General features: G+C 36.6%; 1 protein-coding gene across 24 annotated transcripts in view; it reads right to left on the bottom strand.

Moving 5' to 3' along the window:
• ROBO2 (roundabout guidance receptor 2) overlaps window positions 1-27,287 on the bottom strand; it is a 1,748,072-nt gene that overhangs the window by 1,189,777 nt on the left and 531,008 nt on the right. The window lies entirely within an intron of this gene.

The following is a 27,287-nucleotide window of genomic DNA, read 5'->3' as shown; positions in this document are numbered from 1 at the left end:
ACTTTTACACATTCTTACATACATTCATGCATAAAGTACAGCTGAAATAAACAAGCTATATTTCCTCTTACTCCCTGTGATGCATTCTGGTATTTTCCTTTATAGTGTATCTTATTCTTTTTTTTTTTTTTTATACTTTAAATTTTAGGGTACATGTGCACATTATGCAGGTTAGTTACAAATTGCTGATCTTTGTAATCCATAATTGCACCATAAAATACATTTAGTAAGTAATAACTAACATTAAAGAAATGCATCACTGATGGTAATGGCACAACATTATTTTGTGAATAATCTGTTTTAGTCACATACACGTCCATATACATGCATGTATGTGTGTGTGTATATATGTACTGAGTTTTCATATAATGTAACATATCAAAAAATCGCTGGAATGTTTCTGCTCTAAACTGTGAAAATTCAAATTAGAAATTGAGGGGAAAGAGCTCGGTGAGTAAGCCTGAAGACTTATACCTGAATGTACAATTTTATCATGTTAGAATGAAAAATCGACATTTGGCAAATATTTATTATTATGCTTTTGCATTGTACTTATCTACTTATTTCTCCTAATAGTCTTTGATAAATCACTTTTGAAAATTCCAAGTGGATTCAGCCAGGCTGAGAAAAGCAAAAAAGAGCTATTTGAGTCACATATAGACATAAAAAATGGCAGATATGATGTGTGTACTCAGGAGTTTAGATGTGATTGAGGTTGTTGTTGGTGGGGATGGGGAGGAAAGAGGATTAGATACAGAAATGAAAAAGGTGAAGGGACTTAATCTGGTCCTTTTATGCTTACGTTAAAGTTTTTGCTCTTATTCTCTCTATTTCTCTATTGTTACTTTTAAATAAAAAGGCTTCTAAGCAACTAAGGATGGCACAAATGTACCACAGGGCACAAAAAGAAAAATATTTAAAAAGGATGGGCTTAGGATTTGGGGCAACAATATTAATTTATTTACTTTAAAAATTTTCATTTACTTAGGTCTACGTTGTTTTTCAAAGTATAGGTGATACATTTCATTGCTTACCAAGAGCTTTGAAGAATTTGTAAAGAAATTGTTCTGAAATATTTTCAGATGAAGCTCAATTAAATAACACTTTTAGAAATATCATCTTGCTTAAGAATTCCTTCTTTATCCCAAAGTCATAAAGATATTTTCTTGCTTTATTCTAAAGGTTTAAAGCTTCATTTTTTACCTTTAAATCTTTAAGCCACATAGATATTACTTTTAAGCATTGTGTGATACAGTAATTTTCTCTATATTTTCATCATAATTTTCCTAATACTCTTATTATTGTTCTACAATAGTGGTTGATATAGACTAGATATTTGTCCCTGCCCAAATCTCGTGTTGAATTGTAACCCCAGTGCTGGAGGCAGAGCCTGGTGGGAGATGTTTGGATCACAGGGGAGGACCCCTCATGTTTTGGTGCTGTCTTCATGATAGTGAGATCTTGTGAGATCTGACTGTTTAAAAGTATGTGACACCTCCCCTACACCCCCAGCCTTGCTCCACTCAGGCCATGTGACATGCCTGCTCCCCTTTTACCTTCTGCCATGATTATAAGTTTCCTGAGGCCTCCCTGGAAGCCCAGAAGATGCCAGCACCATGCTTCTTTTAAAGCTGGCATAACTGTGAGCCAGTTAAACCTCTTTTCTTTATAAATTACCCAGTCTCAGGTATTTCTTTATAGCAATGCAAGAATGGCCTAATACAGTGGTATTCTGACTTATATTAAGATTTTATCGATGCATGGCTTTGTTTCTGTATTGTCTATTCTTTTCCATAGTTCTATTTATTTAGTAATCGACAGCTATCACAGTCTTAATCACTAGGGATTAACATGTCTTGGTATTTTTCTTAGATATCTACAGCTGCGTCACAGATTATTCCAGAATTTAATGATTTAAAACAACAGTAAACATATATTCTCTCTCACATATTGCGCAGGTCAGAAACTCTATAGTGGATTAGCTATGCAGTTTTAGCTCAGAGTCTCTTATGAAGTCAAGAAACTGGCTGGAGCTGTTGTCATCTGCAGGCTTAATTGGACTAGAGGATTTGCTTTCAACGTGGCTCACTCACGTGGCTGGCAAGTTGGTGTTCGTTGTTGGTGGAGAGCCTCAATTCCTATCCACAAAGGTAATTTTCTCCTCGTTGCTTGAATGTCCTTACAACATGTCAGCTGGTTTGTCCCATTGTATGCAACCAAGAAAGCAAGAGAGCCAGAGGTAAAGCTATTCATTTTACGACTTACCCTTAGCAGCCACAAAGCACCACTTTTCTATATTCTATCCATTCAAAGTGAGTCACCATGCCCAGCCTCCATTTACAAAGAATATTTACTGCACACTTATAGGTTTCCTGTTATTTTGAAATGATCATGCTTCTTTTTCTTTTGAGTATGTTAATATAATGGCTTACCTTGATATGTTTTCTAATATTTCACTATTTATGGGATTTTTCAGATTTCCTATTTTTTTTTCTGCTAAGTTTTGGTAAGTTATATCTTGGGGTAAATTATCCATTATATTTTTGGCACAAAGTGCATCTTTGTGCTCAGTTTTTTTTATAAATGTAAATACTCTTTATAAAACACTGTCACAAGAACAAATAAGCATAAACATAAGGCCCCAGAAATGGAGGATAATTAGAGAACATTTTTCTTTGTGTTAAGAAAAAAATAAAGATATCTTTTCTAAGCTTTCTTCTTTTTAATAGTAATATTCTTACATTCATATACTTCTCTTTGGATGACAAAATGGCCTGACACGCTCTCTTGTTTTTTGTTGGTTCATTTGTTAAACCATACATTTGGAGAAGTTATTATTTTTGTCACATTATAGATGAGGAAACTGAACTTAAGTGATCCTTTTATAGAAATGAATGATAAAATGGCCTTCAAAATAAAACTATGTGATGGGAACATGATGATGTTTTTATTACCTTTTATTAGTTATCTTTTATTTATTAACCACAAGATGAATTCCAATAATGTTGGCAATTTGTAGCTGCTCTTAAAGATCAATGGAGTATATGTCTTATTACATTAATGAACTTTTATAGAAAATTTAGGACCAATTCACGACTTCATACCAATGGCATTTAGTAACAAAGCCATTTACTACTAGTAGCTATTTGCTATACCACGCAATGCAATATGAACATTGAGGCTGAATAAAGTCTATAGTAGTTACTATAATGCCTAAAGAAAAAAGATGTAAGCAACTATACTACTGCCTCCAAAGGGTTTCATATAAAAAAGGTACTTTTAAACAACTCTTTGATACATGAATAGAAAGAAACATAGATTTACAGGTAGATATATTTTAATAAATTCTTTTTGCCATTCATCTTTCTAATGAATGTTACACCGTTGAAATTTTATAAGTCTGCATCTGCATCTAGATCTTTCTCTCTCTCTCTCGCTATATATGTATATATATCACTAGGATACGGAAAATAATTCAAATTTTACCCACATTGCATTGAGAGGTATATTTCTTTATAACTCTAGTCTCCATATTATATCATAACCAAATATGTCTGAAAAGAAGAGTCCCAAATCAAACTCACAAACAAACAAAGCAGAGTGAGCCAAAAGGAAAGTGTTTTAATGCATGTAAACAAATAACAAAGCCAGATATAAATTCAGAAATATTTATACATTTTGAGCTCTAACACAAGGTACATTGTATTTATCTCACAGACGATGTATACAGCACCAGCCCTATTTGAAGAAGCCTGATATGGTTTGGCTGTGTCTCCCCCAAACCTAAACTTGAATTGTATCTCCCAGAATTGCCACATGCTGTGAGAGGGATCCAGGGGGAGGTAATTCAATCATGGGGGCTGGTCTTTCCCTTGCTATTTTCATGATAGTGAATAAGTCTCATGAGATCTGATGGGTCTACTAGGGGTTTCCGCTTTTGCTTCTTCCTCATTTTCTCTTGCCTCAGCCATGTAAGAAGTGCCTTTTCCCTCCTACCATGATTCTGAGGCCACCCAGCCATGTGGAACTGTAAGTCCAATTAAACCTCTTTTTCTTCTCAGTCTTGGATATGTTTTTATCAGCAGCATGAAAACAGAATAATACAGTAAATTGGTATCAGTAGAGTGGGGTCTTGCTGAAAAGATACCCAAAAATATGGAAGCAACTTTGGAACTGGGTAACAGGCAGAGGTTGGAACAGTTTGCAGGGCTAAGAAGAAGACGGGAAAATGTGGGAAAGTTTCGAATTTCCTAGAGACATGTTGAATTGCTTTGCCCAAAATGCTGATAGGGATATGGACAATAAGGTCCAGGCTGAGGCTGTCTCAGATGGAGATGAGGAACTTGTTGGAAGCTGGAGTAAAGGTGACTCTTGTTATGTTTTAGCAAAGAGACTGGTGGCATTTTGCCCGTGCCCTACAGATTGTGGAACTTTGAACTTGAGAGAGATGATTTAGAGTATCTGGAGGAAGAAATTTCTAAGCAGCAAAGCATTCAAGAGGTGACTTGGGTGCTGTCAAAGGCATTCAGTTTTATAAGGAAAGTAAGCATAAAAGTTTGGAAAATGTGTAGCCTGACTATGCGATAGAAAAGAAAAACTCATTTTCTTCTGAGAAAATCAAGCTGGCTGCAGAACTTTGCATAAGTAGCAAGGAGCCTAATGTTAATCCTCAAGACCATGGTGAAAATGTCTCCAGGCCATGTCAGAGACATGGAGAGAAGCCCCTCCCATCACAGGCCCGGAGGCCCAGGAAGAAAAAGTGATTTCGTGGGCCAGGTCCAGGGTTCCCGTGCTGTGTGCAGCCGAGAGACTTGGTACCCTGTGTCCCAGTTGCCCCAGCCATGGCTGAAAGGGGCCAAGGTACAGCTTGGGCTGTGGCTTCAGAGAGTGGAAGCCCCAAGCCTTGGCAACTTCCATGTGGTGTTGAGCCTGAGGGTGCACAGAAGTCAACAATTGAGGCTTGGGAACCTCCGCCTAGATTTCAGAACATGTATGGAAATGCCTGGATGCCCAGGCAAAAGGTTTCTGCACGGGCAGGGCCCTCATGGAGAACCTCAGCTAGCACAGTGTGGAAGGGAAATGTGGGGTCGAGCCCCCACACAGTCTCTACGGGGGCACTACCTAGTGGAGCTGTGAGAAGAGGTACATCATCCTCCAGACCTCAGAATGGCAGATCCACTGACAGCTTGCACTGTGCACCTGGAAAAGTTGCAGACACTCGATGTCAGTCCATGAAAGCAGCGGGGAGGGAGGCTGCACCCTGCAAAGCCACAGGGGCGGAGCTGCCTAAGACCTTTGGAACCCACCTCTTGCATTAGCATAACCTCGATGTGAGACCTGGAGTCAAAAGAGATCCTTTTGGAGCTTTAAAGTTTGACTGCACCGCTGGATTTCGGACTTGCGTGGGCCTTGCAGCCCCTTTGTTTTGGCTAATTTCTCTCATTTGGAATGGCTGTATTTACCCAATATCTGTACCTCCATTGTTTAAGTAACTTGCTTGCTTCTGATTTTACAGGCTCATAGGCAGAAGGGACTTGACTTGTCTCAGATGAGACTTTGGACTGTGGACTTTTGAGTTAATGGTGAAATTAGTTAAGACTTTGGGGGACTACTGGGAAGGCATGGTTGGTTTTGAAATATGAGGACATGAGATTTGGATGGGCCAGGGACAGAATGATATGGTTTGGCTGTGTCTCCACCAAATCTCATCTTGAATTGTATGTCCCAGAATTCTCACATGTTATGGGAGGAACCCACAAGGAGGTAATTGAATCATGGGGGCCAGTCTTCCCCCTGCTATTTTTGTGATAGTGAGTTAGTCTCACGAGCTCTGATGGGTTTATCACAGGTTTCTGCCTTTGCTTCTTTCTCATTTTCTCTTGCTGCCACCATGTAAGAAGTGCTTTTCACCTCCCGCCATGATTTTGAGGCCTTCCCAGCCATGTGGAACTGTAAGTCCAATTAAACCTCTTTTTCTTCCCAGTCTTGGGTATGTCTTTACCAGCAACATGAAAATGGACTAAAACAAAGGCTATTCAAATTGGTCAAGATTATGTAAAAACTCAGCCAAATTACAAACTTTAAAAAGCTGTATGTAAATGCACTTTACTTGATGTGTACTTAATAGTACTCCATCATGTGATTCATATGCCAACTGGCAACTATGGAATCTGACCACCGTCTTAAAGATACAGTCTCCGGAAACCTGGTCCAAGGTCTGAGTCACTGACGTAAAGTACCTGCTGGTACTTTGATCTCATCTTTGCTGCCTTGTTCCCTCAATTTGTTAATTGCATTAGTCAGTTTGAGAAATCTGAGCTTTAGAACAGTGGTTATAATTCAATAACATATACAACTGGAATGAACTATGATTGATGATATAATTAGAACAATAAAAATGGAACAAAACAATGGAATATCATTAAATTTCTACCTGAATTTATCAAAATCAATGTAACTACATAACTCCTCCTGGTTTAATGGGAGTTTTATCTTTGCAGTTGCAACATTCATCCAGCAACAGATTAATAGTGAATAAATTATGGCATTGCAATTGGCAAGATTGGAACACCTGCTGTTAGGTACTAGTCCATTTACTGAATATTACATTTTCTCATAACCAAACCTCAAAGAAGGCATTGATAACTATCAATATGCTACAAATACTTATAACTTGTACGTAGTCTAAACATGCTAATGAGGCATGTATTGTCTTATTATCAACACAAAGAAACACCAGCCTTTTTGTGTATTCATAGAGTCAAGCTGAAAAAATTATGTCTCTGGGACTTCATTCCTCACATGCATAATGAATGATTTCTCTGTCAGCAATCAATCCAAAATAGAATTGGTATAGTGTACACCACAGCCAGACATGACATGCAGACAAATAAAAACTAATATTCATTTGCTTAATGAATTGATGAGTCAACGTGGACACTGGCATATTAGAATTAGATCATTCCTGTCTATATGCTTGCTATGTGTTTTCTTTCCTTATTTTTCCCTTCCCCTGAAAGGAATGTGCATGAAAAGTAGAACTGGTCAACAGTACAGGAATTTTAAATCTCCTTATAGGATTACAGTAATGCATAACATTTACTAGGATTACTGTAGAGGAAAGATAAACTTTGTCTAATTTCTAAATTTTAGAATGACTAAATCTATAGGCAAATATATGGAGGATAATTAATTTTTAAATTGCTAACTATATATTGTTTCAGAAATTGGAATGAGAACCAATAAAAATACATTTTATTATTTTACTCTTTTTATTTTTTCTAAATTAGGATTCAAAATGAAGAGCATGAAAATTATAAATTTAATTGAATGGGTAACACTGACACCATATGAAAAAGAATTATAAAACAAATAATGAGAATGAAGTATTTCTCTTTTCTATGGTGGTTTAATTTTTGTGCTGTCAAATGCTGTACATTCATTGGATAAAATGAAACATTTATGAAGCCTAGCTCAGTGCCAAACTAATTCTAGTTCAATTTTTTGAAAGCAACGAAGCTGGATAGCACTAAATGTCTAAGACATAATTTTCCAAAGTATTAGGCAACAAAAATGACATGAAATATCCTACAATGAAAACATTCCATGGTGAAATAAATTTGTGAAACTCTGTATACTTTATATTCTTCTTAAACACTGCAATAAGTCATTTAGTAAAGAAAACATTTTAACTTTATTTTACCTAGTTGGACCACAATTTTTTTCCTTTTTATACCAATCAACAATATCCTACCAAATGAATATTCTCAATTTATTTTTTAAGTAGGTGTTTGAGGATAAAGTTACATCAAGGTTGTTTTCTAGAATGTTGAATAATTTTTGCCTGTTTAATAAATTCCTTAAACAAATAAATATATGCTGTTTCTGTATTAATTTATATACATATAACATATAGCAATGGTATTTACACATTCTATGGATATTCCTAAATTGTTGATCATCTCTTGTCATAGTGATAAAAGGCTTTTTCAATGTTTAAAAAAATTATTTAATATGTGCTTCCTGTGTGCCAGGCACTGGGCTAAATGCTGTATAATTACATTTAATTAATTCCTCACATAGAATAACAGTTGATGGAAAAGTAATCTCATTTTACAATGAAGAAATTGGAACTCAGGGAAGTTAAATAGTTGTTCATATTCAGCAGTCAGTAAAGGATGAAATTAGTGTTCAATCTGATCTTACCCCAACGTTCTAACCACCATACTCTCCTGATCTCCAACCACCTTTTAATCTCACAGAGTTACAATCAGTTGAGGTTGAGCGGATGCCTGGATTTCCTACATGTTTTCATCACATACACCTCCATCTATGCTAATGATGCTTTCTTTAGCATATGTCAACTTCAACTTCTTTCTAATTTGTCAAAGTAAAATTACTCTTCTCTTGCTTAAAGTAAGTTTTGACCCAATAACTTTTGCAAAACTAACAAATTATTCATATTTCTTTCCACTTTTCAGTTAGCACTTCAAATTTTTTAAACAAATCTGTTATGGTGTGTGCTTTTGATAGCAATAATAAAATTGAAACTTCTGGATTCCCAGGATTTGATCCAATAAGTACTTACAAAAGGTTTCTTAAGTGAATGAATGAATGGGTGAGATAATTAATAGATGAATAATATTAACCAAATTTGCTGAAAGACATCTCTTCTGCATCAATTTTAGTGTCTTTGGAGAAACACACAACCAGGTATAAGTTGCATAGAAATGAGCATGGCCCAGGTGACAATAGACAGGTACTCATGCACTTTCTGGGCTCTGCAACTCCACATGAATGTCCTTATTTCTTTAGGCCTTATTTTATCTGTAATAGAGTCAATTCATACATTCATTCTATTCAGGAATCAAGCTTTAATTGGGGAGCTATTTCCTACCAAGTACCAAAGAGTAACTACTAAATCATATATCACAAAATACAGATTCATTTTTTTAGAGGATACTTAGGGCAACCTTTTGTTTTTTAAAATACAAAGGTGCCTAATTGCATGCCCATGACATGTTTGGCAGGTCACATTACCAACTCGAAAGGTTTATTTGAATTTATGGTATTTTAAAAATAAATTGGCTTAGCCAAAAGAACAAAGCTGGAGGCATCACGCTACCTGACTTCAAACTATACTACAAGCCTACAGTAACAAAAACAGCATGGTACTGGTACCAAAACAGAGATATAGACCAATGGAACAGAACAGAGCCCTCAGAAATAACGCCGCATATCTACAACTATCTGATCTTTGACAAACCTGAGAAAAACAAGCAATGGGGAAAGGATTCCCTATTTAATAAATGGTGCTGGGAAAACTGGCTAGCCATATGTAGGAAGTTGAAACTGGATCGCTTCCTTACACCTTATACAAAAATTAATTCAAGATGGATTAAAGACTTAAACGTTAGAGCTAAAAACTATAAAAACCCTAGAAGAAAACCTAGGCATTACCATTCAGGACATAGGCATGGACAAGGACTTCATGTCTAAAACACCAAAAGCAATGGCAACAAAAGCCAAAATTGACAAATGGGATCTAATTAAACTAAAGAGCTTCTGCACAGCAAAAGAAACTACCATCAGAGTGAACAGGCAACTTACAGAATGGGAGAAAATTTTTGCAACCTACTCATCTGACAAAGGGCTAATATCCAGAATCTACAATGAACTCAAACAAATTTACAAGAAAAAAACAAACAACCCCATCAAAAAGTGGGCAAAGGACATGGACAGACACTTCTCAAAAGAAGACATTTATGCAGCCAAAAAACACATGGAAAAATGCTCACCATCACTGGCCATCAGAGAAATGCAAATCAAAACCACAATGAGATACCATCTCACACCAGTTAGAATGGCGATCATTAAAAAGTCAGGAAACAACAGGTGCTGGAGAGGATGTGGAGAAATAGGAACACTTTTACATTGTTGGTGGGACTTTAAACTAGTTCAACCATTGTGGAAGTTAGTGTGGCGATTCGTCAGGGATCTAGAACTAGAAATACCATTTGACCCAGCCATCCCATTACTGGGTATATACCCAAAGGATTATAAATCATGCTGCTATAAAGACACATGCACACGTATGTTTATTGTGGCACTATTCACAATAGCAAAGACTTGGAACCAACCCAAATATCCACCAATGATAGACTGGATTAAGAAAATGTGGCACATATACACCATGGAATACTATGCAGCCGTATAAAATGATGAGTTCATGTCCTTTGTAGGGACATGGATGAAATTGGAAATCATCATTCTCAGTAAACTATTGCAAGGACAAAAAAACAAACACCGCATGTTCTCACTTATAGGTGGGAATTGAACAATGAGAACACATGGACACAGGAAGGGGAACATCACACTCTGGGGACTGTTGTGTGGGGGGAAGGGGGAGGGATAGCATTAGGAGATATACCTAATGCTAAATGATGAGTTAATTGGTGCAGCACACCAGCATGGCACATGTATACATATGTAAGTAACCTACACATTGTGCACATGTACCCTAAAACTTAAAGTATAATAATAATAAAATAAAAAAATAAGTTGGAAGAGAAAAACAAAGTAACATAAATATTTCTTAAGTTTAATAGTATAACAAAATATTCTCTCAACAAAGAATTAGGGGTTGAAGGAATATTTAGAAAGACCAACCTTTGCAAGTTTTGATTTATATTCTCAGATACATTAAAATTCAGTCACACACACAAACAGAAATAACTTTGGTCTATAACTAACCATACCAACATAAATATAACATAAAGAAAGAGAAATAATTGGTAGATATGAGTTTTCAAGAAAAAATTGTAAACAGGTTCTCCTGTTTCTTGATCATATTACAAACTTCTTGCAGCCAAGAGGAGCTTTTTCCAGTTTGTTAAGCATTCATCTACTCATTTTCATACCCTATGACCCATAGGAAAGAATTTTCTTAGTCATAAATGATGTTCTGTCTCCGACATTAGCATTTTGAGTTCAGAGGAATAGGGATTGAATCTAACAATTTAGAAACCCAAATGCTTATGGCACTACAATAATTTAATGATTTATAAAGTGTCTTTCCCTGGCCTCAAAGTGCTTAATGGAAATATAAATTCTTTGCAGAGTAGGAGGTCACATCATTGTCCCCCATTCACCTGGAGCAGCTGACAGAAGAGAGACAGCCATTGCTTTTGCCCAGCAAAATTTTAAATAATTCTAAGGTCATGGTTTGAAGAAATCTTCTATAGTAATAAATTTCACAGATGGCAAATATGGAATATTTTTAGACATTAATGATTGAACAGCTATGATAAGATTTTCTAGGAAAGGAGCAATCAAAATACATTATCCAACTTGTCTAGATAAGTGGCATTAAGAATCAAAAGAAGGGTTATGCTACTGTTTAACCTACTACAAAAACAGGAACAAATAATGCTGTTTGTGTTCATGTAAGTAGGCATTGCTAGCATTTACCAATATTCAGTTATCACTTATGGGGACAAGGAGACCTCATTCTCATCTTGTCTTGCAACTGGAAGAGTCCACGTGACTAGCCCACATGACAGACCTGATCAGTTGTATGGCAAGTAACGTGTCGCCTTCAGATGAAAGCACTGAAGAGCTTTGTGTTACTTCCCTAGCATTTCATCCTGTTACACAACCTACCAAAGAGGCCTGGAACCCCGAATGGCAATGTGGAGAACAGCCTCCCTGGAAAGGCATCTGTGGCCACTGTGGACGTTAAATGAGAGGTAAATTAACCTTTGTGATCCTAAGCCACTCAAATCTTGTGGTTGGATGCTACCACAGGACAACCTGGCTTATTATGAATCATATCACAGGTATATTACAAATTTTTAAAACATTATCTCTAATAAAAATGCATTCACATGGTTTTTGAAAATGTCTTAAAATATTTTTAAAGCACTGAAAATAAAAAATATATTTCAAATGCAAGCATTTGAAATTTGCAAATTTTTTTAGTGTTTCATCTTCTTTGTAGATCTTCATTAACAGAATAACTCAACATTGAATGCAAGAAATACTTTCAACAAAGGTCAGTAATATTTAAAGTCACATAACTTCATCACAAAGCCAATTGTTTAGAATTTTCATGAGCAGGGTGCAGTGGCATGTGCCTGTAATCCCAGCTACTCAAGAGGATGAGGCTGGAGCATCACTTGAGTGCAGGAGTTGGTGACTAGCCTGGGAAACATAGCAGGACTCCACATTTTTACAAATAATAGAATAAGTTAAAATTTTCATCATTTTTTTCTGCCAGATTTAAAAATATTTTACTTTAAAAATTTCAGAAACCATGTTAAGAAAAAAATAAGTTTTGATTAAAAGAGGAGATAAATTTTATGACTGAAAATTAGTTATACAAGTTAAAGTCTCAATTACCTATAAAACTTTATCAAAGGTGAGAATTATCTTAAACATCACAATTTCCTGAAATTTGTCACTCTTTTAATGCTCACTTAGACCTTATTGTAAACACCTACATTCTTAGGCAATTATTTATTCCAGAACCCATTTTTGCTTGGTTATCCAGTCTTCTACTTCTATCAGCATTGAAAAACATAAAACCGCAGGGCTAAGAATACTTGTAAGGAGAACTACCTACTCTTTTTCCAAACGTCTGATGTGCTGGGTGTTTATATTAGCTGGTGTTACAATAGAAACAATGTTCTTGATGATGAAGATTATTTCGATAAATGACTTTTCCAATTATCAGACTCCTTAAATTCACTTTTGTAGTTAATGTTGTGTAAAGCTGTTTATTGCTTCTTTATTCCAGGGTCAAAAACATTTTTCCAACTCTATATTTGCAGCAAGTATGAGCAGGTGGAATATTTACTATGTTGTAAATATCCAATATATGCAATAAACTCAACCTCTCTAAAATGTTTATTCGTGATTCCTTTATGAGCAACCTAATGATGCTGAACCAGTATTTAAAGACTCTCTTCAATGTAAATGCCCTATTTGGTGATCCCTAATTTAGTTTCACTGATGCAGAAGTAAAGTCTAAAGATTATATCATAGATAATGCAAAACACTTAAACACTGCTTTTGGGGGAACAAACAACTGATTTTTGATATGTATACAATTCTAACTGCAGGAACTGTAGCTAGAGAGTTGCCAATCAACCATGCATGTTCAGCAGCTCTAGGAAATCCTTCAAACTCCAGTTAAATCGAGTCCGGTTAAGAGAGTTCTTATGAAATATGTAAATTTAGAGACCTACCCCCACCCCAGCATGTAGGGTAGCAAATTTCAGGCATGAAATATTTCTTTACATTCACCCATGATTAGCAACTCTTTCCCATTAGAAAGCTTATTGTGAATGCTAAAAATCTATTCTAGTGTTCTACACAGTGGAGTATGTAAAATGGTCTAGTCTCCCTGTAAAATGAAGGGGAGAGAGAAAAAAATTTCAATTTAGCTCATACACTTCATCCTTTTTAATTTTCATTTTTGGATATAATTTATAAAAAATACATAACAGTACAGCATGTACTGTATAACATTTATACATAGTTTTAAACACATATATTTGGTAAGATCAAAACATTTTTTCTATTAAGGGGACATTTCCATACATTTTGGAGAACCCTGTTCCATTACATGAATGGAAAAGTCAAGATATTCCTCTTTATTATTTGTGAATGAAAAATCATTCAAAAATGGACTTTAACTAAAATTTATATTTCCGTTTTTCTTTACAATTTAAAAATTGCTTTTGTAAGAATGTATCCCTTGTATGGAACGTAGTGTCTCAAAGCTGCTGTCTCTTCTAGGGTCCAGCTTGTTCATAATGAATAGGGATGCAGTGATTTAGACTTGTATTTCACTAGTGATCCCACCACTTCCTACTAGCACAACCGTGGGTACTTTACCCTGAAGTTGAGTTCTCATCTGCAAAATGGGGGATAATTAGGTTAACCTTTTAGCATTATTGTGAGAAATAGACGAATTAACAAATGTAAAGTCTGGTTCAGAGTAAGGGCCTAATAAACTTAGCTAAGAGAAAGTTTTAGTTGGTTCCAAGAATTTTATGTACTTCTTAAAAATGTTTGGAAGGATTTGAAGAATACATTTTATAATGGCTATGAAATGAATATCCATGGAACTGTTTAGTAACAGTTATAGAGCTCATAAATAGATTAAGCAAATTATAAAGTCTTGGGTCGATAACAACCTGCTGTTAATCAGCAGTCTCTCCTCATTGGAGTATCACAGAAGCCCTTCAACAGGAAGGACACAAGTAGGGATTTTGCCCTTGGTGAACTGGCCTTGGTGCTCATTATCTCAGACATACCTTTTCCTCCCAGGAAACCATGAGCACACTGCTGATATTTTGGTCATTTCCTTGTATTAAAACTCATTATCAGTTGCAAGATATATCAGATTTCTACATTTGAAGTACACAGAGCTGTTCTCTCAAGACAAACTCATTATGTATGTTTATATTAAATATTCTTATTAGTTTAAATTTGCTACCTTACATATTCATGCACAAGAGAATTTTCTGCAAAGTGGCTCACCTTGAAAGACTCTTTCAAAACCCTTTCAGCTTGGAAAATTATTTTTGTAAAATAAAGGAGAATATTTTTGTTTTTTCTTTTTTTTGTTTCATTTCATTTATTTATTTATTTATTCTGCTTAATTTCTTTTTTTATATATATACTTTAAGTTCTAGGGTACATGTACACAACGTGCAGGTTTGTTACATATGTATACATGTGCCACGTTGGTGTGCTGCACCCATTAACTCGTCATTTAACATTAGGTATATCTCCTAATGCTATCCCTCCCCCCTCCCCCCACCCCACAACAGGCCCCGGTGTGTGATGTCCCCCTTCCTGTGCCCAAGTGTTCTCATTGTTCAATTCCCACCTATGAGTGAGAAAATGCAGTGCTTGGTTTTTTGTCCTTGCCATAGTTTGCTGAGAATGATGGTTTCCAGCTTCATCCATGTCCCTACAAAGGACATGAACTCATCATTTTATACGGCTGCATAGTATTCTGTGGTGTATATGTGCCACATTTTCTTAATCCAGTCTATCATTGATAGAAATTTGGGTTGGTTCCAAGTCTTTGCTATTGTGAATAGTGCCACAATGAACATACGTGTGCATGTGTCTTTATAGCAGCATGATTTATAATCCTTTGGGTATATAACCAGTAATGAGATGGCTGGGTCAAATGGTATTTCTAGTTCTAGATCCTTGACGAATCGCCACACTGACTTCCACAATGGTTGAACTAGTTTACAGTCCCACCAACAGTGTAAAAGTGTTCCTATTTCTCCACATCCTCTCCAGCACCTGTTGTTTCCTGACTTTTTAATGATCGCCATTCTAACTGGTGTGAGATGATATCTCATTGTGGTTTTGATTTGCATTTCTCTGATGGCCAGAGATGATGAGCATTTTTTCATGTGTTTTTTGGCTGCATAAATGTCTTCTTTCGAGAAGTGTTTGTTCATATCCTTCACCCACTTTTTGATGGGGTTGTTTGTTTTTTTCTTGTAAATTTGTTTGAGTTCATTGTACATTCTGGATATTAGCCCTTTGTCAGATGAGTAGATTGTAAAAATTTTCTCCCATTCTGTAGGTTGCCTGTTCACTCTGATGATAGTTTCTTTTGCTGTGCAGAAGCTCTTTAGTTTAATTAGATCCCATCTGTCAATTTTGGCTTTTGTTGCCATTGCTTTTGGTGTTTTAGACATGAAGTCCTTGTCCATGCCTATGTCCTGAATGGTAATGCCTAGGTTTTCTTCTAGGGTTTTTATGGTTTTAGATCTAATATTTAAGTCTTTAATCCACCTTGAATTAATTTTTGTATAAGGTGTAAGGAAGGGATCCAGTTTCAACTTCCTACATATGGCTAGCCAGTTTTCCCAGCACCATTTATTAAATAGGGAATCCTTTCCCCATTGCTTGTTTTTCTCAGGTGTGTCAAAGATCAGATGGTTGTGGCTGTGTGGTATTATTTCTGAGGGCTCTGTTCTGTTCCATTGGTCTATATCTCTGTTTTGGTACCAGTATCATGCTGCTTTGGTTACTGCAGCCTTGTAGTATAGTTTGAAGTCAGGTAGCGTGATGCCTCCAGCTTTGTTCTTTTGGCTTAGGATTGACTTGGCAGTGCGGGCTCTTTTTTGGTTCCATTTGAACTTTAAAGTAGTTTTTTCCAATTCTGTGAAGAAAGTCATTGGTAGCTTGATGGGGATGGCATTGAATCTATTAATTACCTTGGGCAGTATGGCCATTTTCACAATATTGATTCTTCCTATCCATGAGCACAGAATGTTCTTCCATTTGTTTGTGTCCTCTTCTATTTTGTTGAGCAGTGATTTGTAGTTCTCCTTGAAGAGGTCCTTCATATCCCTTGTAAGTGGGATTCCTAGGTATTTTATTTTCTTTGAAGCAATTGTGAATGAGAGTTCACCCATGATTTGGCTCTCTGTTTGTCTCTTATTGTTGTATAAGAATGCTTGTGATTTTTGCACATTGATTTTGTATCCTGAGACTTTGCTGAAGTTGCTTATCAGATTAAGGAGATTTTGGGCTGAGATGATGGGGTTTTCTAAATGTACAATCATGTCATCTGCAAAGAGGGACAATTTGACTTCCTCTTTTCCTAATTGAATACCCTTTATTTCTTTCTCCTGCCTGATTGCCCTGGCCAGAACTTCCAACACTATGTTGAATAGGAGTGGTGAGAGAGGGCATCCATGTCTTGTGCCAGTTTTCAAAGGGAATGCTTCCAGTTTTTGCCCATTCAGTATGATATTGGCTGTGGGTTTGTCATAAATAACTCTTATTATTTTGAGATACGTCCCATCGGTACCTAATTTATTGAGAGTTTTTAGCATGAGGGGCTGTTGAATTTTGTCAGAGGCCTTTTCTTCATCTATTGAGATAATCATGTGGTTTTTGTCTTTGGTTCTGTTTATATGCTGGATTACATTTATTGATTTTCGTATGTTGAACCAGCCTTGCATCCCAGGGATGAAGCCCACTTGATCATGGTGGATAAGCTTTTTGAGGAGTTGCTGGACTCGGTTTGCCAGTATTTTATTGAGGATTTTTGCATTGATGTTCATCAGGGATATTGGTCTAAAATTCTCTTTTTTCGTTGTGTCTCTGCCCGGCTTTGGTATCAGGATGAAGCTGGCCTCATAAAATGAGTTAGGGAGGATTCTCTCTTTTTCTATTGATTGGAATAGTTTCAGAAGGAATGGTACCAGCTCCACGGAGAATATTTTGAAGCTGTCTTGGCTTTAAATGAAAAAGAATATCTACTAAAATATTACTAAGTGCCTCAGCATTTTTTCCTTCCTTAGTTTTGCTATAGCTTCATTTCTGTGTTTACTTTCCCTCTCAATTTCAAGTGACTATACCATTTGAAGTTAGAAAATACACACTTTCCATTAAATGTTGACAATTTGGAGTTTTTTTCTATTTGATGGTTCATGTGCACTTCCCTGTACAATTATACTTTTAGAAAGTTAATTTTGAAATATGATTTATATAATCTACTTGGACTATGTAATAAATAAGTTTATTCTATGGATTAACTACTTAGAAAATATCTTTCCCTTCTTTTGCTAGTAAACTGTAGTCGGTGATAGTAACATGGAATTGTAAAGAGTTTATAATGATATTTTCATGCTTTTCAAAACTAAAAGGATGTAATAAAGAATGTTGATCCTGCATGTTTCATATTTCCAAAAAACCTCAGGGAAAAAACAAAAAAGCCTATCTAACAATGGAGTTTATTGAATGCCTGCATATAATTTTGATGAAATGGCATAAAACCTTTAGAAATGTTGTATGTGTAGGAAAATTTTTAATAACATTGTAAATGTTCCCCATATATTTTGAGTAAAAAAGCGGTAAAAACAACTATAGGATTATTATAACACCAGTTTGGTGAAAAAATGCAGATAAACCTTGATATGGTTAGGCTTTATGTCCCCATTCAAATATTATCTTGAATTATAAACTCCATCACCCCGCAATCCCCATGTGTCAAGGGAGAGACCTAGCGGAAGGTAATTGAATCATGGAGGTGGTTCCCCCATGCTGTTCTCATGATAGTGACTGAGTTCTCATGAAATCTGATGGTTTTATAAGGGGCTCTTTCCCCTTGACTAGTGAAGAAGGTGCAAGAAGATGCCTTGCTTTCCCTTCACCTTCTGCCATGATTGTAGGTTTCCTGAGGCCTCCCTAGCCATGCTGAAATGTAAGTCAATTAAACCTCTTTCCTTTAAAATTACTCAGTCTTGGGCAGCTTTTTATAGCAGTATGAAAATGGACTAATACAAACCTTTTGGAAAATATTTAGAATTATGAGTTACTTTACATCTTGTGATTACTAGATTTTTTAAGTTATTTAACAGTTTTTAAATATACATATAATTATCTTAAAATAATTTTTAGGACAGGCGCAGTGGCTCACGCCTGTAATCCCAGCACTTTTGGAGGCCGAGGCGGGTGGATCACTAGGTCATGAGCTTGAGACCAGCCTGACCAACATGGTGAGACCCCGTCTCTACTAAAAATACAAAAATTAAAATACAAAAATTAGCCGGGCGTGGTGGTGCATGCCTATAATCCCAGCTACTCAGGAGGCTGAGGCAGGAGAATCGCTTGAACCTGGGAGGCAGAGGTTGCAGTGAGCCGAGATCGTGCCACTGCACTCCAGCTTGAGGGACAGAGCAAGACTCCATCAATAATAATAATAATAATAATAATAATAATAGTATTTTTTAAAATCTAAAAACATTTGGAGAAATGTTTGACCGTTTCTTGCATATGAACATTCTGCCACAAGTTCCATCAAAGTAGGTCAAAACCTTATGTGTAACTTTTCCAGAAAAGACCAGCAGAAGTTTTCAAATTTCTACTCAACAAGAAATATCTGGAGAATTTGTTTAAATGAAAGATTCATAAGCTACATTCTAGATTCTGATTAAGTCAGTCTAGTGTAGTTCCCAGTAAGTTGCCTTTTTAAGAAGTACCTCAGATGATTCTGTTGCAGGTGGCCTCTAAAAAAAATTGGACTGAAGCTGACATTTAAATTGTGCTTTAACTTTTCTAGTGATTACCTTGTACATCGTAGACCCGGCAGTATTTGGAGAAAAGGGCATTTTTAGCAGGGATATAAATTATGCTGACCTAAGTAACCCTTATCTGAATTTCTATGACACACTCAGATAAGTTTTAATAGCAGTCGTGGTAGTAGCCATCATGGTAGTATTACTAGTAGCAGCAGCACTAGTAAAATAGTCCCTACGTATACTCAGGGGATACATCCCAAGACTCTCAGTGGATGCGGGAGACCATGGATGGTACCAAATCCTGTATACGCTGTGTTTTTTCCTATACATACTGATACATTTTGGATTTTCGCCCCCTCCAAATTTCATGTTGAAATGTGATCTCCAATGTTGGAGGTGGGGCCTGATGGGAGGTATTTGGGTCATGGGGGTGGCTCTGTCATGAATGGCTTGTTGCTGTCTTGCAGGTAATGAGTGAGTTCTTGCTTGATTAGTTCCTGTGAGAACTGAATGTTAAAAAGATCCTGGCACCTCCCCCACCCCTTCTTCCTTCCTCTCTCGCCATGTGATGCTTGCTCCCCTTCTCCTTCCATCATGAGTGGAAGCTTCCTGAGGCCCTCACCAGAAGTAGATGTTGGTGCCATGCTTCTTGTAAAGCCTGCAAAACTGTGAACCAAATAAAACTTTTTTCTTTATAAATTACCCAGCTTCGATTAATCTTTTATAGCAACACAAACAGACTAACACATTTACCTATGAAAAAGCTGAATTTATAAATTAGGCATAGTGGAGAGTAACAATAACTAATGATTCAGTTGTTATTAGTAAAGTATTATTAATTAAAAAAGGGTTACTTGAACGCAAACACTGAGATTCTGCAATAGTCACTCTGGTAAAAAGAATGAGTGGGTAGTACATACAGTGTGGCTATACTGGACAAAGGGGTGATTCACTAACCAGGCAGAATGGAGTGGGAAGATGAGAGATCTCATCATGCTACTCAGAAGAGCATGCAATTTGAAACCGAGGAATTGTTTATTTCTGAAATTTTCCGCTGAATATTTTCTGACAGTAGTAGACTTCAGGTAACTGAAACACCAGAAAGTGAAACTGTGAATAAAGGGGAACCACTGTAACATCAGCTGCTTGTACTTCTATAGCATTTGCTCTGGGAAAGGTACTGCCCTGAGCCACCAGTAAAGAGCCATCTCCATTAAAATAACAGAAAAGAATAACGCACGGTAGTTTTATGCTCTGCTCTCTTTCCGCTTGAGAAACAAAAAAACTAGAAATGTCTGAAGAAGTCTCTGGAGAGATTTACCGGACACACCCTTGAGAGCATCCTGATTAAATTAGGATATGGAGGGATAAGTTGCTGGGGCAGTTTTTGACACAGATGAACACAATATATCCTCGGGTTTTTTTGTCCTATCATTCTTAAAAATATAACACTTAGCAATAAGAAATGAATTGAGTTCTGAGGTATTCTCTGGGCCTCCTGAAAGTACTAGCATTAGCTCAATTCCTCAGTTTGTGGATTATCCAGAGCCCTTACTCGTTTTTCTTCTGCCCTGTGAGAAAATGGTCTTTGGCCATTTTATTCACTGTATTTCTCCTCAAAGGCAAGTAAGGGGTGGACACCACCAAGGCAACTGCCATCTGCCCTATGTCCTGATCTCAGATTCTTTCTCTCTCTCTCTTCTTTCTTGCTTCCTCTGTCCCCTTAAATGTAGCACATTTACTAAATTAAAGCCAGATACCAATACAATTAAAGTTTTCTGCTAAGGAGTGAAAGTTAAGTTGGTGGGACAAAGCCAGCCTAGCAGCTGCAACTGGATATTAGACAATTCAGCCTAGAGCAAGAAGTTTCAAGTTATTCCTCTTATTATTAACATGAAAATTGGCTTGACATTTAATTTGCATTTCTTCATCTAGCTAAAAGAGGTAAGGGGAGAGTTGTCTCCCAATACAAATGGACTCCCTTGCTCTCTTCTGGGAGGATACACACTCACACAGTTTTTATTCGACTGCTGATGGAATGAACATGGACACACTGAATGTAACAACAAAGGAACTTAATAGCTCTGTACTGAACTGAGCCTCATTCTGCAGGTGTTTAACTCATGGGTTGTCAATCTGCTTCTTCTCCTGAAAACTACGGTTCTTCCCTCTGGTTTTGAATATACAACTTTTCAAGAATGAGGGGCTTTTCCCTTCTTCCAAATATCTGATACTCTTTTGACCAACAGTTTCTTTATACAAGCTTTGAATTAAAGACCAGGAAATGTTTGTCTTAAATTTCTGCCATTTCCATTTCAAGTAGTTCAAGTACTGACATATATTATTCATAGGTTTACCAGAATGTTGGCAAAGGAAGAATAGTACCACAGACATTCTAGGCTTCTTAGAAACTCTTCGATAACTTTTCTCTATCCAAGTAATTAAAATCGTGTCTTAATATTATATAAAACAGCCAAGCACCAGCTTTGTGAAAATGAGCACATAATTTGTAGTTCTGGCAGGACAAGGGGATCTTGGTTGACTTTTTTTTTGGAATAGAATCAACATTTTGAATTTTATCCCAGTGAGGTCTAGTATCTAATGTTTATCAAGCCCATTGAATATAACACATACCCTATAAACAAAAGTCAAATTTAAATGTTAATATTCATATTTTCAGCATGTTTTCAGCTGTATGTGCTGGGAGTTAGGCTAGAGATGGGATAATAGGCCAAAGAAACATTGCCACATGCCACATGCCACATGAAGTTTGTGTTTTACAGTGGAGGCAGCCTGCTCAGCAGTCTGTAATATTTAGTCAGCACTCACCTACTAATCCTTGAAAGACTGCTTTCCTTAAATACCTGTGACTGCCTGCTCATGTAGTTCTGGTATGGAGGCACACTTGGCCCTTGTTAGGGCAAGCAGAAAGTGTCAGAGGGTTAGTGATTCCGGGAGCAGCCCTTCACCAATGATGTGTGACGATGTGGTGGATACAGAACACATTTCTGCTCTTGGAAGGGGTAACAGTGAGGTATTGTTTTACACTGTTCCCCTGACTTATGAGAGGAATTGTATTTTACTTGCCTTCAATTAAATCTGTTCAGTAAAGCACCCTTTACAGATTTCTTCCCTTCCTTTTTCTACTTCTCTATTCCCCTGACCATGCTTCCTAGACTCCCCTTTCAAGTAAAGTACTTTTACAGGGAGGGGAACATCACACACCGGGATCTGTTGTGGGGTTGGGGGAGAGGGGAGGGATAGCATTAGGAGATATACCTAATGTAAATGACGAGTTAATGGGTGCAGCACACCAACATGGCACATGTATACATATGTAACAAACCTGCACGTTGTGCACATGTATCCTAAAACTTAAAGTATAATAATAAAATAATAATAATAATAAAATAAAAAAAGTACTTTTACTAAAATTCTTGCTTGGGACTTGATTGGGGTTGTACATCTGGACCTCAGGTCTTGCTATTTAGTGGAATTTCTCGCTTCCCCCCCATCATTTCACATCCTCTCCATCTTCAGGTAGTCTCTCTAGCAGGAGAGACAGGATTCATCTATGGTAGTTCAGAGTTCCCCAGAATGCAAATGTAGAAGCTCCCACTTCTTCTTAAGGAGAAGGACTGGAACTGGAAGAGTGTCACTGCTACCACATTCTGTTAGTTAAAACAATCCATAGAACCTGCTCAGGCTTAAGGAGAGAGGATGATACAATGGCATGGATACTGGAAGGCAAGATTCTCTGGGGCTACCAATGTGATGAACTACCCATCGTGGGAGTGTGAAGAATACATCCCCTCAAGTCAACAGCAAAAGAAAGAGGGTAGGAGGAAATTCTAATACTTAGCAAATGATTTAACTCACTCTTTCATCATGCATTGACAGGCAGATATTAAAAATAGACCTAAGATAATTAACTACATTTTTCCAGTTCTTTCTTCAATTTCTTTACAAGAAATTGTAGAATATCTCACATCTGCATCATACTAGGCACTTGCCCTCATTGAGTACAAGCAATGCAGTTGTTTTGTTTTATTTTGTTTTTGCTTGGCATAATCCCTATAGCAAGAACACCTTTGAACATGCTTCTCTGCCTGGAGATCGTTTAGCTTTTTGATTCATCGTCATCTTCTACTTCTCATAGTCCATATCAGTGTCAATTTCTTTAGGAGCACCTTCTCTGATCTTCCCGATTCAGCTCTTCATGCTTCTTCTTTGTAACCTTCAGCAGAATCCCATTTTACATTTGTTTCTGTTTTCCCACTAGTTCTAAACTCCTAAATTTCTTAAGGGCACCTTCTCTGATCTTCCTGATTCAGCTCTTCGTACCTCTTCTTTGTAACCTTCAGCAGAATCCCATTTTACATTTGTTTCTGTTTTCCCACTAGTTCTAAACTCCATGACAGTAGTGACCTTTGTTTCTTTTGATTCACAATTGCCTAGACCCTCGCATAGTACTTGTCATGCAGTTGGCATTGAATACATATTTACTAGATGAGTAAGTGGGTAAGTGAAATAAACAGTAATGGTGGTTCCCACTAGTTACTTGTTCTATTTCTTTGTGGTTATTCTCTAGAAAAACACATTTAAAAAGTTATCCTTTCTCCATTGTCTATGCAGCAACACACAATCACAACTAAATAGCCAGGAAGTGTAAAAAAAACCCAAATCCTGTTGTTTTCAAACCACAACTTTCAAAGCCTCTCTGAAAGTCCCTTTGTTTCCTTTTCTCTTGTGAACTTTATGCCTTGAATTCAGGGCTTAACGCCACTTATCTCAAAATCTCATATGTTTTAGTTAGATTCTAAATTTTCTTTATTCATTGAATGTATATATTTAAATAAATCATAGTTGATAACTAAAAGTTACAATAGAAATGACTCAAGATGTTTCTGCATTAACCATGAAAATTAATAAATTTACATCCAATTATTCCTATAGAATATATACTTGAAAATGTAATTACAAGTATAATTACACTTATACTTGTATAAATTAGCCTGTGACACAGTCTGGAATTTAATCTTTCAAACTAATTTTTACTCCTGAGTTGTTCTTCGCCAATAATCATATTTTGATTTGTTTACCTTGCTCAGTCTATGGCTTTACAATATTAGGTAGAGCAGTGAAAGATATCAGTATATTTTTTATAGGATTACTTTATGTAAGATACGTGCTACCATCATATATGTGCATTGTGTGTGTGTGTGTGTGTGTGTGTGTGTGTGTGAACTGATTACATTAAAAATTAAAAAGTCAAAGTGGCCCCAAGTTAGGTTACATATAAATTGATATGTATCATACATACAATTCCACATAAAATTTTCTAAATACAGCACAAATTAAAGTGCCTTCTAGCACTTTATTGCAAAAATACCAATTGAGGATGGCATATTTTAGATAAAATATACGTGGCCAATATTTACACAACTTTCAATTGATAGGCTCCCCCAACAAATCTCTGCTCAGTACTTGCCAGAGAATATAAATTTTTTCTCAAGAATGAATATTGCCTGTCTTATAAATGCTGTGGCTTGCACAAAATCTTGCAAATCCAACAAAGTTATAGTTCTTAGGAGACATAAAATTTGTCATTCCAATCCTGGAACTGTATATGCTTAACCTTTTGCAATGGGTCTTACATCGTTGAGAGAAGTGAGCTCACTCAAGAGCACGCTTACATTTTAGAGGGCAGCAGTACCCTTCCCATGTTGTCGCAATGAATTGCATGTCTGAAGGCTTAGAAGAAGTTAACTGGCATAATTATCTATCCAAGAGGCAGATATGTTGTTGGCATAATTAAACAACTGCTAATGACATGGAAAAAGGGTAGACACCCAGCAGTAGCAGGCAATATTTTAGAAGCAATATCACCTTTTTTCTTTGTCTTCTTTTTTCATTATTCACTTGAGTACAGCACAAGACTCACAGCATAAACAAAAGTGAAAAACATTGTACAGTCTTCCTCTTTGTTTACAAAGGGGAATTTCTGAATTTTTAAGATAACAAGTATGTATAATAATTTTCAAACATCCCCTTTTTGTTTTATTAAACCATCTGTCTGTTCAGAATTCAGAAGAACACTAATATTTTTCAATATGGTTTAAAATTCACATGTGACATTTCAATTGAAGGAACCAAAAATACTTCCCAAACCATTGGCAGGATTGGGGACAGTGTTTAAAATTATTTAAAACATTTTCTTCCAGGCCATCTGTTGATTTTCTTTCCTTCAAATATCCATTTCTCTGCTTAGTACTACTTGAAAAGTAGTATTGGTTTTTTCAAGTATAGGAAACCCAGCTGGAGGTGACCAACTCTAACTAGAGAGCAGTATACTGCCTAATATCTTTTCATTTATTGCCCTTGTCATTATTCATATGTAATTCCTTTATATAAAATGTTTTTCCTTAAAATACCAAATTCTAGCTCCATTCTATACCGAATTATGTATATTTGAAAATTTTGGTGTTAATTAAAGTTTCAAAAGCTTCAGTATACTACTGTCTCTTACATAAAGATTTTGGAATCCAAACTTCAAATCACAATGACTCATATAGTCTTGGGCAAAGATTGAATCATTCTGTTACACAAATTCAGTTTTGAGCTAGAATTAAGTAAAACAGCTGTTAAATATTTAAATGTTACTGTGATAGCATTTCACATATTTATTTGCAGCTTGAGGATATATTGCTAGGTCGATGAGCATAGCTAACAAATTGGCCTTGCAGTTTAAAATCAGTGATTCTGCATATTGCTTGTCTGAGCCAGAGCACCCCACTTACGACCTTAACAGGAAAGTAAGGTCAAGCTAAAGTTACCTTCCAGATTGGTTAAATGAACACTATATAAAAAGAAATGTACGGGACACTTTCATGAATGAAAAGCTATATTGTATTATTATTTTCTTGAGCTCAACTTCCTGGGATTTCTCTTAATTTTCTTTTTTTCTTTTTTCTTTTCAAGTTTGGTATTAACTTTATTCTATTTTCTGTATAACTTTAAGTACATCAAGGTTTATTTCCACAGGTCTCAGGAAATGGGTAGAAATCACAGGACAATCTCTCTTCCCACCAAAAAAAAAGTTGCCTATTTTGGTAAGTGTTTGTCCTAGAGGCGAAAAACTGAAATTTACATTAGCAGCACTGTGCAAGATTGTTACATAAGTCAAGACCTAAAACCAGCCTGCAGTGGAGATTTTAGTCCTCTGTTCAGGTGCTTGGACAGAAGCCATAAGCTGATGAGCATGACAGGGAAAAGGAGGCAGTGAAGACAGGTGACAGGCGCCTGGAAGGGAAGGAGGATTCAGGAATGCCAGACTCCTTGAAATGGTGTGTGTATGGTGCAGCGCACCAGCATGGCACATGTATACATATGTAACTAACCTGCACAATGTGCACATGTACCCTAAAACTTAAAGTATAATAATAAAAAAAATAAAAAAAATAAAAAGAAATGGGGTGTGTGTGTGTGTGTGTGTGTGTGTGTGTGTGTTTTCCTTTTAAAGTCATCTCTGTAGGAAGGTGCTGGGCAGGGATCCCAGAGAAAGAAAGAAAGGGTCCAAGACTCCATTAACTTCCCTGGATGAAGGACACTGCTACAGCAGCTAGCACCAGAGACTCTCCTATCTCATGGTTGAGGCAGAACCAGGATAGAATAGAGAATAAAAGGAATGCTTATAGGACACAATTTTGCATGGAATGCTAGATGGCCAAGCCTCAGCCTTTGGTCCAGTGCAACCCCTGCCTCGCTTGTCAACAGTGAAAAATGAGTTTGGTTATAGCAGAACCATCTGGAAACACACCAGTTTCTGCTACCTTGATGCTCATTGTTAAAAAAAGATTAACCAGTGTGAACATTCTGATCTGTTAATTCCTAGGACTGTTTTCTTTCCAATGGACTGTTTGTTTGTTGGTAGAATAACCCCCAAAAGCTCAAAGCTAAAATGCATCATAGTCCTAGTTGGCAGTTCCGTAAGAGTGGACTGGCGGCGTGGTTGAGCTGATATGGAAAAGCTGCACCTTCCTGCAGAAGATCAACTGACCTGCTATCCCACCCCAAATTTCAGCCTGAGGTATATTTCAGTGAAGGCAGGTAGCTGTGCTTCTCAGAGCAGAGAAGCAGTTTTAAGAGCAGAAAGGTAGAGGAAATCGCAAAAAGAACCATCTTGATACAGATTTATCCCACGGTGTGAAGGGAGGG

This window comes from Pan troglodytes, chromosome 2 (genome assembly GCF_028858775.2).
Source record: "Pan troglodytes isolate AG18354 chromosome 2, NHGRI_mPanTro3-v2.0_pri, whole genome shotgun sequence".
Classification (NCBI taxonomy): domain Eukaryota; kingdom Metazoa; phylum Chordata; class Mammalia; order Primates; family Hominidae; genus Pan; species Pan troglodytes.
This window is presented reverse-complemented; position numbering and strand designations above follow the sequence as displayed.